A 12,508-nucleotide genomic window follows, 5' to 3' on the forward strand; every position below is an offset into this window, starting at 1 on the left:
CTTTTTCTATTTAAAAAGACAGAATGACGGACGCCCAATGCACAGTCAAAATAATAATCATGACAATTATTCTTGGACATCTTTTGCAAAAAATGGACGTTAAGGTTTTCCTTGTTCACCGTCCTTTTACTGTTTTTACAAATAAATTCAATGGACTTTTAAATGAAAGACACACCCAATCAGTCCACCTGAATTACAAAGATGTACTAACAGCCGTCACTGCACCGACGGGCGGCCAAACAGCGAAATGACCGATGCCATGGTTTTCTTTTCAAAAACAGAGAGGAAAAAACATTGTATGAACATAGCCAACAGCTATGTTTGCGCAACATCTTTTAATGCTAAAGACCGTCCATCGTTTTCAATATAAAGTCCACTATTTTACAATGACGGCTGTTGTTATCAAACGGACGTTATTTTACCTAAAAAAGACGTTGTGTGAACATAACCGAAATGTAATTTTACTGTGAAGTGCACTACATAAAAAACAAAATTAGAATTTACCTCACAAATATATATTTTTTTTCCAGTTTTTTTCACGCATGTTGTAGAAAAATCAAGTGTTTTTTTTCTTTTTTTACAATACATTCTGCAAAAAGAAAAATCTTTACAGATTTACCTCACTCAATTGCTTTGGAAAAGATAAGCTGCTGCCAGAGTTGGCTGCAGCTCACGGCTATGTTCACACAATGTTTTTTTCTAAAACGTTTGTGTCTAAAATAACGGACGTTATTTAGCTGTCTGGCCTCCCCAAGCAATGACGGCTGCTGGTACATTATTGTAATTCGGTTACTAATTGCCCTTTGTGTGTGGCATAATTAAAAAGTCCATTGAATTTAATAGTGAAAACAAAAAGAACGGTGATAAAAACTGTGTGTTCGATCGGCGATCTGATAACTGAGCCTGCACAGTGAGCAGATCGCCTATCACACTGATCAATGCTATGCCTACGGCATAGCAATGATTAGTGTATGAAATCAAAGTATTGTAAGTAAAAGTCCCCCAAAGGGACTTTAAATGTGTAAAAAAAAAAAAGTTAAAATCACTATTACACTACCCCAAAGCCCCTCCCCCAATAAAAGTTGAAATCACCCCCCTTTCCCATTATATAAATAAAACATATAAAGATAAATAAACATATAATATACCGTAGCGTGCGTAATTGTCCGATCTATTAAAATATAACCTCATTGCGAATGGTGTTTACGATAATAAGGAAAAAAACGTCCCAGGATTACCAATCTTACAATATATATATATATATATATATATATATATATATATATATATATTTATAAAAAGTGATCAAAACGTCCGATCTTCACAAATCTGGTATTAATAAAAACTAGAGATCATGGTGCAAATAATGATGCCCCATACAGCCCCGTAGGTAAAAAAATAAAACCGTTATAAGCGTCACAATAGGCCCATTTTATTAATAATTAATTGCCAAAAAAAAGGATTTCATTAAAAAAATACATATATAACATTAGAGAATCTGTGTAACCTACATATGGTTGTGTTCGGACTGATCTATAGAATAATGATATCATGTCGCTTTTACCATATAGTGCATTACGTAGACACAGGAACCCCCCAAACGTTACCATATTGCATTCTTTTTTACGATTTCACCCATTTATATCTTCATAAATAATATATTTGGGATTCCATCATACATGTTATGGTAAAATGAATGACGCCATTACACAGTACAACTATTCCTGTAACAAATAAGCCCTTACATGGCCTGTAGATAGAAAACTGAGAGTGCTGGAGCTCTTAGAAGGAGAGGAGGAAAAAACAAAAACACTAAGATCAAAATTTGCGCGGTCACTGGGTCTTTTTGGGCCTGGTCCTCAAAGGGTTAAATTGCAAAAGCTGCCGCCTTTTCTCTATTTTTGATGTTGTGTGAACATAGCCTACCGGTCCCTCTCTATAGAGGAAACATGAACATACAGCAGTGCCGAATGTTCTTGTGTATGGGGCAGTTGGGAAGAATAACAAACCCTTGACAGTTATTGAAAGTATGCTGCCACCTTAAGACTCACACTTACCTCTCCACAGCTGGGACATGGTCAGGGCTGTCAGTAATATCCATGTATCAAAGACGTTCCTACGCTTCATCCTGACCCAGATATTACTGATATGGTAAAGTATCTGAATGGAATAACTGGGTGTTTCAAACTCTCAAAAAGTTACATTATGTGAAGGCGTAACTTTCTTCTGAGGAGAACAGAAACATCTCTGCTAGGTTTTATTTACCATCACACCTTTGTACTTATTATTCATCACATCCCCATTTCCTGTTATTTTGCTATAAAAAAAACACTAAAAAGCCCACATAAAATCACCCCCTATTTAAAAAAAAAAAATAGAGTCCTAATCAGGGCCACGTCCGTATTTTATGGGCGCCACGGAGGGGGAAGCCCTATAGCCCTGTAGGGGTGTGTTTCAACGTTGCTTAACACTTTCTAAAATATTTAAAATACACACAAAAAAAAGATAATATTAACCTAAGGCTTGATAAGCTGTGGCTGACTCACACAAATGATCTCAGTATTGCCCCACCCCCTCTGTGCCCCCATATAGTAGTTAGGTCCTGCTGTGCCCTCATTAAAGCGTAACTGTCATTTCAGGGTCATTTTGCTGAAAACAATAAATATCTATAGTACAAGCAATTTTAAAAAGCTGTTCTCCTAGCTCTTCCCTGACTTCAGAAGAAGCAGGATTTCTGTGTCCATTATGTTCTATGGAGAGGGGAGGGGCTGAGAGGAGTGACTGAGCACGGAGCAGTCCTGCACAGCACAACACATTGCAATCTTCTCTTAGCAAGTTCCTAGATAAGCACTGACCTTTCTAACCCCTGAATCCAGCGTTTTAGGTGCCCAGACAGTCTACAAACAGCTGACCTTCTTGTCTCTTCTTCCTGCTTCCTCGGCCCCTCCATAGGATATAATGGAGACAGCAGAACCCGTCTTCACTGGCTTCTCTGTAATGAAGACGGTTTTGCCTGATAATGAACAGATAAGTGTGTGTGTGTGGGGGGGGGGAATCGCTTTATGAGAACAGAAAGAGTCTCATTTGCCTAATAAAACCTATTATAGAGTTTCTTAAAATCACTTATACTACTGATATGTGCAAAAAAGAATAAAAAAAAAATACAGTTACGCTTTAATTCAGGGCCCCCATCTGCAGTAGTTAGCTCACCAGACGGTAGTGTCCCCCATGTAGCTGTCTCTCTAATAGGCAGTCCTATCGGTAGTCACCCCCCCCCCCCCCGAATACATTATATCCCCTGTGTAGGTAATCCCCTTCTAGGTAATCCCAGCAATCACCCCACCCCCATAGGCAATCCACCTGCAGGCAATTCTCCCCCCTCCCACATAGGTAATTCGCCCTATAGTAAGCCCCTCCCCTGTAATCCCCCTTCCCCGTTGTCAATCCCCATGTAGGTATAATGTAGTAAATACAGTAAGCAGTTGATTCTCTAGTAGGTAATGGATTCCCCCCCCCCAATTATAGTTATAGTTAACAGTGGATGTCTGGTCAGTAAGTAGCACATCACCAGGCGCATACGGGACCCGCCCAAAGAGGGGTCTGGTTCACTTGGAATTTCCCGGAAAGGCCCGGGGAATGTATTTTTAATTTAAATTAATAAAACACACCTACCTCCCTGGCTCCAGCGCAGCTGCCACTATCCTGTCACTGTGTCTGACCTAGGTTATTTTACAACCTTAGCTTATCCCCCAGAGTATCCTGTGGCCTGGGCCAAACTATACCCAGGTTCCACGTTGGACACGTATATTCTGGCCTGTAGGGGTATAGTTTGGCCAAAGACAGTTAGTTCCCTGGGGTATATTCTGACTTGGGCCAAACTATACCAGCGATTGATCTGGGAAGGTGTTAATTTGGCCTGCTACACCAGTCCTTAAAGGGTTAACTGTTTGAGTTCTCAAAACTGTAAGATAAACAATGTAACAAGATGTTACTTATCACACGTTAAAGGAAACTATCCGTTTCTTCCCAATATACCCTAACACAGGAAGTCACTTAACGCACAGTGTTGAAGCATTCGTAGTTAACTAAGTAGCAGCAATGTATATTTGATGATTATTTCTCCATTTTGCTCCCTGTTTGGTGCACTGTGCACTATTGCCCTTGACAGTATACCATAAAAAACATCCCTCCATAGCTACAAGCACAGATCTAGCAGATCATAGATTGTATGTGCACTACAGCCCTGAGTCTAGATGCGGTGATCAAGGGATTGCCAGGTGGTGTTGGCAGGAGCAAGGGGGCTGCAGTACTCCTGTAGTGCATGCCACATAGCTTAAAGTGACACTCTTACACCCTTTTTGCAGTATGACTTCTCTACACAGGTGTAAAGGGTAAATTTAGCAGTTTTCATACCTTATTTTATATCATACGTCATGGTGCTTGTAAAAAGCCATCTTTTATCATCTGCAGATTGTGACACCTGGGCGTGGCTTCCCGGCCAAAGCGCCACCGTTTGGCCCTGCCCTTAAAAAGCCATTGGAAGGGGCTGGCCTAAAGGTATAGGCCGCACCCACTCTAGGTCAGCCCATACCAATGGCCGCTGAGGGGGATGGGGCCTATGTAATGATGACATCACAGAGGGGCGGGGCCTACAGTGGCAATGTGGGCGAGACTAAGTGGCAAGGCTAAGTGTCAATTTTTCCAAGCGGAGAGAGGAGGCGTGCAAACCTAGGACAGTTAGTTCTCTGGATATATTTTGGCTTGGGCCAAACTATACCAGCAATTAATCTGGGAAGGTGTTAATTATCAGTCAGTTTTTCCAACTGAAACCTGGTTGCAACCAACTGACACTGCTTCCCCTGCTGCTCTATCCTATGGTGGTCTTCATCTCTCCCACACCCCCAGACCTGAGGGTAGGCATTGTGAAGGAGTTGGTTTCCTCTCTCCCCGCAGTGCACCTTCCAGGTCATTCCCCCTGAACCCTCACTCTCTTTCCCCTCCTTTGAGGTTCACACTCTCAGACTCTTCCGCCCACTTCCCCTCAGAATTGCTATTATCTATCATCCCCTTGGTTCTCCTTGACAATTCCTAGACCACTTTGCCACCTGGTTCCCCCATTTATTATCCACAGAAGTCCCCACACTAATCCTGGGTGACTTCAACATCCCTATTGATATTCCAATCTTCCCTCCCGCCTCTCAATTTCTCTCCCTGACCAACTCCTTTTGCCTTTCACAACTAACCAACTCTGGGAATTCCCTGTTCTGATCTTCTCCCGCCACTGTTCAATTTCTAACTTCACAAATGATCCCTCTGAGTTATCCGACCACAACATCCTCTCTTTCTCGACCACTAACATCTGCCCCCCTCCTGACACTCCCTCCCCATGCATTTACAGAAATCTGCGTGGCATCAACACTCCTCAACTCATAGACTCCATACAATCCTCACTGTCCCCAATTTCATCCCTCACCTGCCCAAAAATGGCCACACAACACTACCACAACACCCTAAAAACTATCCTAGACTCAGTAGCTCCCCCTACACTCCGCACACCACGCCACAGATGACAGCAGCCCTGGCACACCCCGGAAACTTGCTTTCTTCGGCGATGCTCTAGGACTGCTGATCGTCTGTGGAGGAAACCTAGAACTTCAGCGGATTTCCTACATTAAAAATTTATTCTCAGATCATACTACTCTGCCCTTCACCTCTCCAAACAAGCCTACTTCACCTCTCTCATCTCCTCACTGACCAACAACCCGAAGCGCCTTTTTGGCACCTTTAACTCTCTTCTGAAGCCCAAAGTTCAGACACCCATCACTGACCTTTGTGCCGAAGATTTGACCTCCTACTTCAAAACCAAAATTGACACTATCTGCTCTGATATCACCTCCCAGCCCAAAAGTCCCATAGACAATATTCTGTCTCCCACTCCCTCATTGCTCTCAGCTTTTGACCCAGTGACAGGGGAATAAGTCTCCAAGCTCCTCTCCTCCTCTTGTCCTACTACCTACCCTAGTGACCCTATTCCCTCACACCTCCTCCAGTCTCTCTCTCCTGCTGTCACAACTCACCTTACTAAAATATTCAACCTCTCCCTCTCCTCTGGTATCTTTCCCTCCTCATTCAAACACTCTATCATAACCCCACTACTGAAAAAACCTTCTGGTCTATTCTCGCCTAACCTGCTATCTCTCTGATAAATCTCTTCTTGACCCTCTGCAGTCTGGTTTTCGATCCCTTCACTCCACTGAAACTGCTCTCGCCACGGTGTCAAACGACCTCCTGAAGGTCAAGTCACAAGGAAACTACTCCTTGCTGATTCTCCTGGATCTCTCAGCAGCGTTTGACACTTTGATCAGACTCTGACTGTCGCCCTGATCCACTCCCGTCTTGACTATTATAACTCCCTACTAATCAGTCTTCCTTTCTCCAAGCTCTCCCCTCTCCAGTCTATCCTGAACTCAGCAGCCAGGCTCATCTTCCTCTCCATCTTCCGCTCCTCTTCCTTCGTCTCTCTCACTGAGATCTATGCAGTACATATATACTGCATAGATCTCAACGGGATCGACGATCTATTGCTCTGGCCTGCTGCAGCCAAAAACAATTGATTGCTGAGTCTTGATAAGCGCCATTACGGTGCAGAGTCATGGCCAGACCAGTGGAGGGATCACTACTCCGCGATCGCATTGCAGGGGGACAATCCACCATCCCCCCCCCCCCACTAGACTACAAGGTACACAGAAAGGCAGCCATTTAAAGTCCGGCGAATTATTTTTTTTAAGTATTGTATTGCCCCCCCCCCCCCCCAAAAAAAAAAAAAAAAAGTTATACAAATCCCCAATATACACTTAAATACACAGGAAATACTAATAAAGTGTTTTTTTTCCCTGCACTTACTACTGCATCAAGGCTTCACTTCCTGGATAAAATGGTGATGTCACTTCTTGGATAACATGGTGATGTCACTTCCTGGATAAAATGGTGATGTCCCGACCTGACTCCCAGAGCTATGCGGGCTGTGGCTGCTGGAGAGAATGATGGCAGGGGGACACTGAGGGACACAGGGCACTGGAGGGACACTGAGCATCCCTCTTCTATCATCCTCTCCAGCAGCCACAGCCCGCACAGCTCTGGGAGTTGGGTCGTGACATCCCCATTTTATCCAGGAAGTGACATCACCATGTTTATCCAGGAAGTGACATCACCATGTTTATCCAGGAAGTGACATCACCATGTTATCCAGGAAGTGACATCACCATGTTATCCAGGAAGTGACATCACCATGTTTATCCAGGAAGTGACATCACCATGCTATCCAGGAAGTGACATCACGATCTTATCCAGGACTTGACATCACCATGTTATCCAGGAAGTGAAGCCTTGATGCAGTAGTAAGTTCAGGGAAAAAAGCACTGTATGTGCATTTCCCTTAATAAGTGTATATTGGTAATTTGGTAATTACTTTTTGGGGACAATACAATACTTAAATTTTAAAAATTGCCAGACTTCTCCTTTAAATGCAGCTGTCAGCTTTAACAGCTGCATTTAAATGGCTAATTAACGGGTACAATGATCAGACCGTGCCCGCTAACTACCACAGGCGGTGGTTTAGAGCAGGATCACTGTGCATCCCCCCTCTGAACTTCCCTAGCAGCGTCAGAGCGTACATTTGTGTCCTGTGTCATTAACGGGTTAAAAACAACTTTGCAGCGCATTCATTGAATAACCAGAAAACCCTGTCAGTTCACACAATGGAGCGTGCGGCTCCAGATACACGCTCCATTGTGTGCAGTGGGGAATTCTGATGTGGCATGGAGAAAAGTAATCAAAGTTAGCACAAATAAGCATATAAAAAGTCAATGCAAAATCTGCCCGAGTACAGGCGCAAAAAACATAATAAATGCCTCCCTATGTTTCCTCACACAGGTTACACTATGTGGGTAACACAGGGGTCTTCTTGCACATTGTCCTCATCCTCTTCTCACCATCCACCACTGATCCCGCTGACACCAGAATGGGGAGGTCACAGTGAGGATGTCGACAACAAACCTTGCACAGGTGCAGAATGATTCCTCAGTCGAAGAATTGCCATGAGTCTGGCCACATGACTACCGCAGAAACGACTATAAAATTGGCAAGTACAGATACCCCCACCCTGTAGGTGCCAGGGCCTCAGAGACTAGCCAGTTCACTGAAGAGGGACCTCCACATCTCAAGGACTCAGTGACATCATTTTATTTTATATCCTGGGGGTCATGCCCTCCCTGGACCTGATCATCTGGAACACCATATGCAACAATCTCTGACCTGCTCCGTTCTTGGCTGCACCTCACTTCATTGTCCCTCACAGCTTTCTACTGAATAACATGATCTCACCAATATACAGAACTGTAGTGACAGCCCTCACTACCCCCACTAGAGGGAGCTCTTATAACACATGTCCTCCTAGGAGTAACCTGAGCCTTTATATTATATATTGGGTCTCTATTGCCACCAGAGAACATTGTTGTTACGGGAGGACTCTATTGTTCCCAGAGGAAACTATTATTACCAGAGGACACTATTGTCATGGATAGACTTGTTACTAACTCACAAAACTGTATCTCCCTATAGTCTCAGAAGTCACAAGGTCAGCAAGCTCATTTACTTCTATGCCTCCTTGGAAAAAATAATCGCTCCAAGGCTAAAAATCCTAATGATGTCACAACCTGCTACCTCGCAAAACAGCTTGATGTCATTTGTACTACCCATCACCCCTACCATATCCCCCCCTCAACAGTGAGACTGGTCCAGTGAGAGAGGATCACTCGGTAGGTGGGGGTATATAGGCAGTGGCCTACCATATTTCCCCCAAAGTAAGTCAGTGTCTTATATAATTTTTATCTCTATGACTTATTTTCAGGGGATGTCTTATTTTTCCATGAAAAAGAATTCACATGTCACATGCACAGCAGGGACAGCACACGGTTAGGCGGCTTCCTTCCACCAGGGGGAGCTCACCACAGCACACTCGTACAGCACAGCAGGGACAGACCGTATGGTAAGGTGGCTTCCGGCCACCAGGGAGAGCTCACCACAGCACAGTCATGCAGCACAGCAGGGACAGCATACAGTATGGTGGTTTCCAGCCACCAGGGGGAGCTCACCAAAGCACAATCGTACAGCACAGCAGGTACAGTGTACAATATGTTGGCAGACAACAGAATAGCAACAGACAGTGTGCAGCTCTACATCTTGACATAGGTGACAACGGGGATGGCGGCAGGCAACAGGCCTCTTGATGCCTTGCCTGCCTACAAGTAACAGCTACTTCTCAGTTGATGTCTTATTTTCGAGGAAACGGTATATATTTTATACATATTTTTCGATATGTATTAATAACTTGAAAATATTTATTTGTGTTTTATATTTTTCATAGTTCAAGTAGATGTTGCACCCGGGGCTGATGGGACTTCTCACCTTGGGCATGTGTGGTGACCATTGGCTTCTGTATTCCTGTATTTGGGCTGCACCACCTATAGACTAGTGATGAGAACCCTTCTATTGTGTGATAAAAGAGACCCCATGTAGTTCACACTAGAATATACATATCGTTGGTATACAGTGAGAACCGCCAGTGAGATGTGATACCACAAACAGGGTGTAACAGAGCTGTGGACCTTGTATACTGTACTACTTCTTTGGCCCCTGTATGGTGTGATAAATGAACAGACAAGTGGCCATTTTGTATATAAAAAGAGGTCGTTCACAAAAAAAAAAAAAACTTTCAAATAAACTAGTGTCAAAAGTTATACAGATTTGTAATTTGCTTCTGTTAAAAGAAAAAAAAAAAATCTCAAGTCTTCCAGTACTTATCAGCCTACAAGCAGGAGAGGTTTTCTATGGAGATTTGCTACTGGTCTCGACAGTTCCTGACATGGACAGAGGTGGCAGCAGAGAGCACTGTGTCAGACTAGAGAGAATACACTACATCCTGCATGACATACAGCAGCTGATAAGTACTAGAAGACTTGACATTTTTTTAATAGAAGTAAATTACAACTCTCTGGCACTTTCTGGCACCAGTTGATTTGAAAGATTTTTTTTTTTTTTTTTTTGTGAATGCAATTTTGGATGCAATATTTGAGAATTGTCCTTTTATATGTATTTGATCTTTATAATACTTTACTTCTTCCAGTTTCCCAAGACTGGATCCAGCTTTCCCTGGCACCAAGGGAGGAGTGACACGGAGCGGAGCGGACTTCAAAGCCAGCAATCTGAGAAGCTACGTTCCTACTGTAAATTTTCTCATCTCTAACCACTACATCTATAGGGAGAACAGATCTCCCTATCTTTACCATCAGGGCTCTGCAAAGTGATCACAGTCCCGATGGCAGCTGTAACTACCGGAGGCCTCACTGAGGCAGCGCCTGATCTGTGATGTATAATACATTGTATCTGACATCATATGCTGCAGTGTATTACATATCTGATCAGACAGTTATGTCCCTTAGTGGGATAGTAAAACAACATATAAAAGTACTAAATAAATAAAATAAACACATAATCACCAATGTAAAAAAAAATGTAGAGAAATATATACAGTGGTGCCTTGGTTTACGAGCATAATTCGTTCCAGGACTGTGCTTGTAATCCAAATCCACTCTTATACCAAAGCAAATTTTCCCATAATAAATCATTGAAATGTAGACAATTGGTTCCACACCCCAAAAATCATTTTATAATCATTATAGCAGCAGTGTGTATAGCTGAGTGTGAGTGCAAGCACATTATAGCAGCAGTGTGTATAGCTGAGTGTGAGTGCAAGCACATTATAGCAGCAGTGTGTATAGCTGAGTGTGAGTGCAAGCACATTATAGCAGCAGTGTGTATAGCTGAGTGTGAGTGCAAGCACATTATAGCAGGGATGGAGAGGATGGGAAACACAAGGACTGATAGAGACTGCAGGGAGCATGAAGGAATGAGCAGGGCAGATGTGGACACAGTATAGCAGCACTCTCTGTCCGGGGAGAGAGGGGTTAAAGCTATAAAGAGATTACCCCCACAGTCCTGTCCCCTGATGCAAGCCCCAGCCTGAAGTGGATCTGCTATAAATTGGAAGGTGAGAGAGACTTCCTGGGTCAGAGTACTGTGCTGCAGACCCCGCTATGCAGGCCATGCCCCTCCCCCACTCACGCTCCCACCCAATACCAGGAGCTTTTAAACCAAAGCGATGCTCTAAAACCAAGTCACAATTTTGAAAAACTGTGAGCTCTTCTTGCAAAACGCTCTTAAACCAAGTTACTCTTAAACCAAGGTACCACTGTATATATATATATATATATATATATATATATATATATATATATATGTATATATACAGACATATTTGGTATCGCCGCATGTCTAATGACGATAGCAATAAAATTTTATACTTATAATGTATTAGTATACTGTATGCTAAACCATTATGTCTGTGTCTCTGTGACATAGGCTGCTGCTAGGACTACACTTACTGTGCCCTTACTTACTGAAACCCCCCTCTACTGCGGCAAAACCAAAAGAAGTCACTGCAGGCAGAGGACCTGCACCACCCACCGTCAAGAGACAATGGGTGGTTGTGAAGGGGTTAAAGGGGTACAGGCCCTGAGACTTGAGGCCACTCCATACTCAGCTATTTTTGGGGACCGCCACCTGGCACTAAGCAATCATTATACTGGTTATATAACCCTTTAGATGCTGCTGTCAAAGATGACTGAAGAATTTAAAATGCCTTTTAAGATTTGGTATAGGGGACAGAGCAGCTCCCTGAGACATGATCGCGGAGAGCTGATTCGTTGTCATGTCTGCTCAAGGTTTTTGCTACGTCTCAGTGGCTGCTTGGATTCAACTACTGATACATCCTGCCTGTGGCAGGCAATACAAATGTACTGCATTGATCTGTATTAGAAATCTAATAAGTGTCCTCTTAGGGGACTTAACAGATTGTAAAAAATATAACGCCCCGCACACACACCCCCACCCCAAAAAAATATTTAAATATAACACCCCCAACAAAAGGGGGTAAAAAATACAGAGAGAAATGTTGACCAAAGTAATGAGAGAAATATTGACCAAAATAACTGAGAGAAATACTGACCAAAGTACTGAGTAAAATACTGACCAAAATACTGAGAGAAATACTGACCAAAATACTGAGAAAAATACTGACCAAAATACTGACCAAAATACTGAACAAAATACTGAGAAAAATACTGACCAAGGTATTGAGAGAAATACTGACCTAAGTACTGAGCGAAATACTGACCAAAATACTGAGAGAAATATTGACCAAAATACTGAGAAAAATACTGACCAAGGTAATGAGACAAATACTGACCAAAATACTGACGAAGGTAATGACAGAAATACTGACCAAAATACTGAGAGAAATACTGACCAAAGTACTGAGCGAAATACTGAACAAAATACTAAGAGAAATACTGACCAAAATACTGAAAAAAATACTGACCAAGGTAATGAG

This window comes from Dendropsophus ebraccatus, chromosome 12 (genome assembly GCF_027789765.1).
Source record: "Dendropsophus ebraccatus isolate aDenEbr1 chromosome 12, aDenEbr1.pat, whole genome shotgun sequence".
Taxonomy (NCBI): domain Eukaryota; kingdom Metazoa; phylum Chordata; class Amphibia; order Anura; family Hylidae; genus Dendropsophus; species Dendropsophus ebraccatus.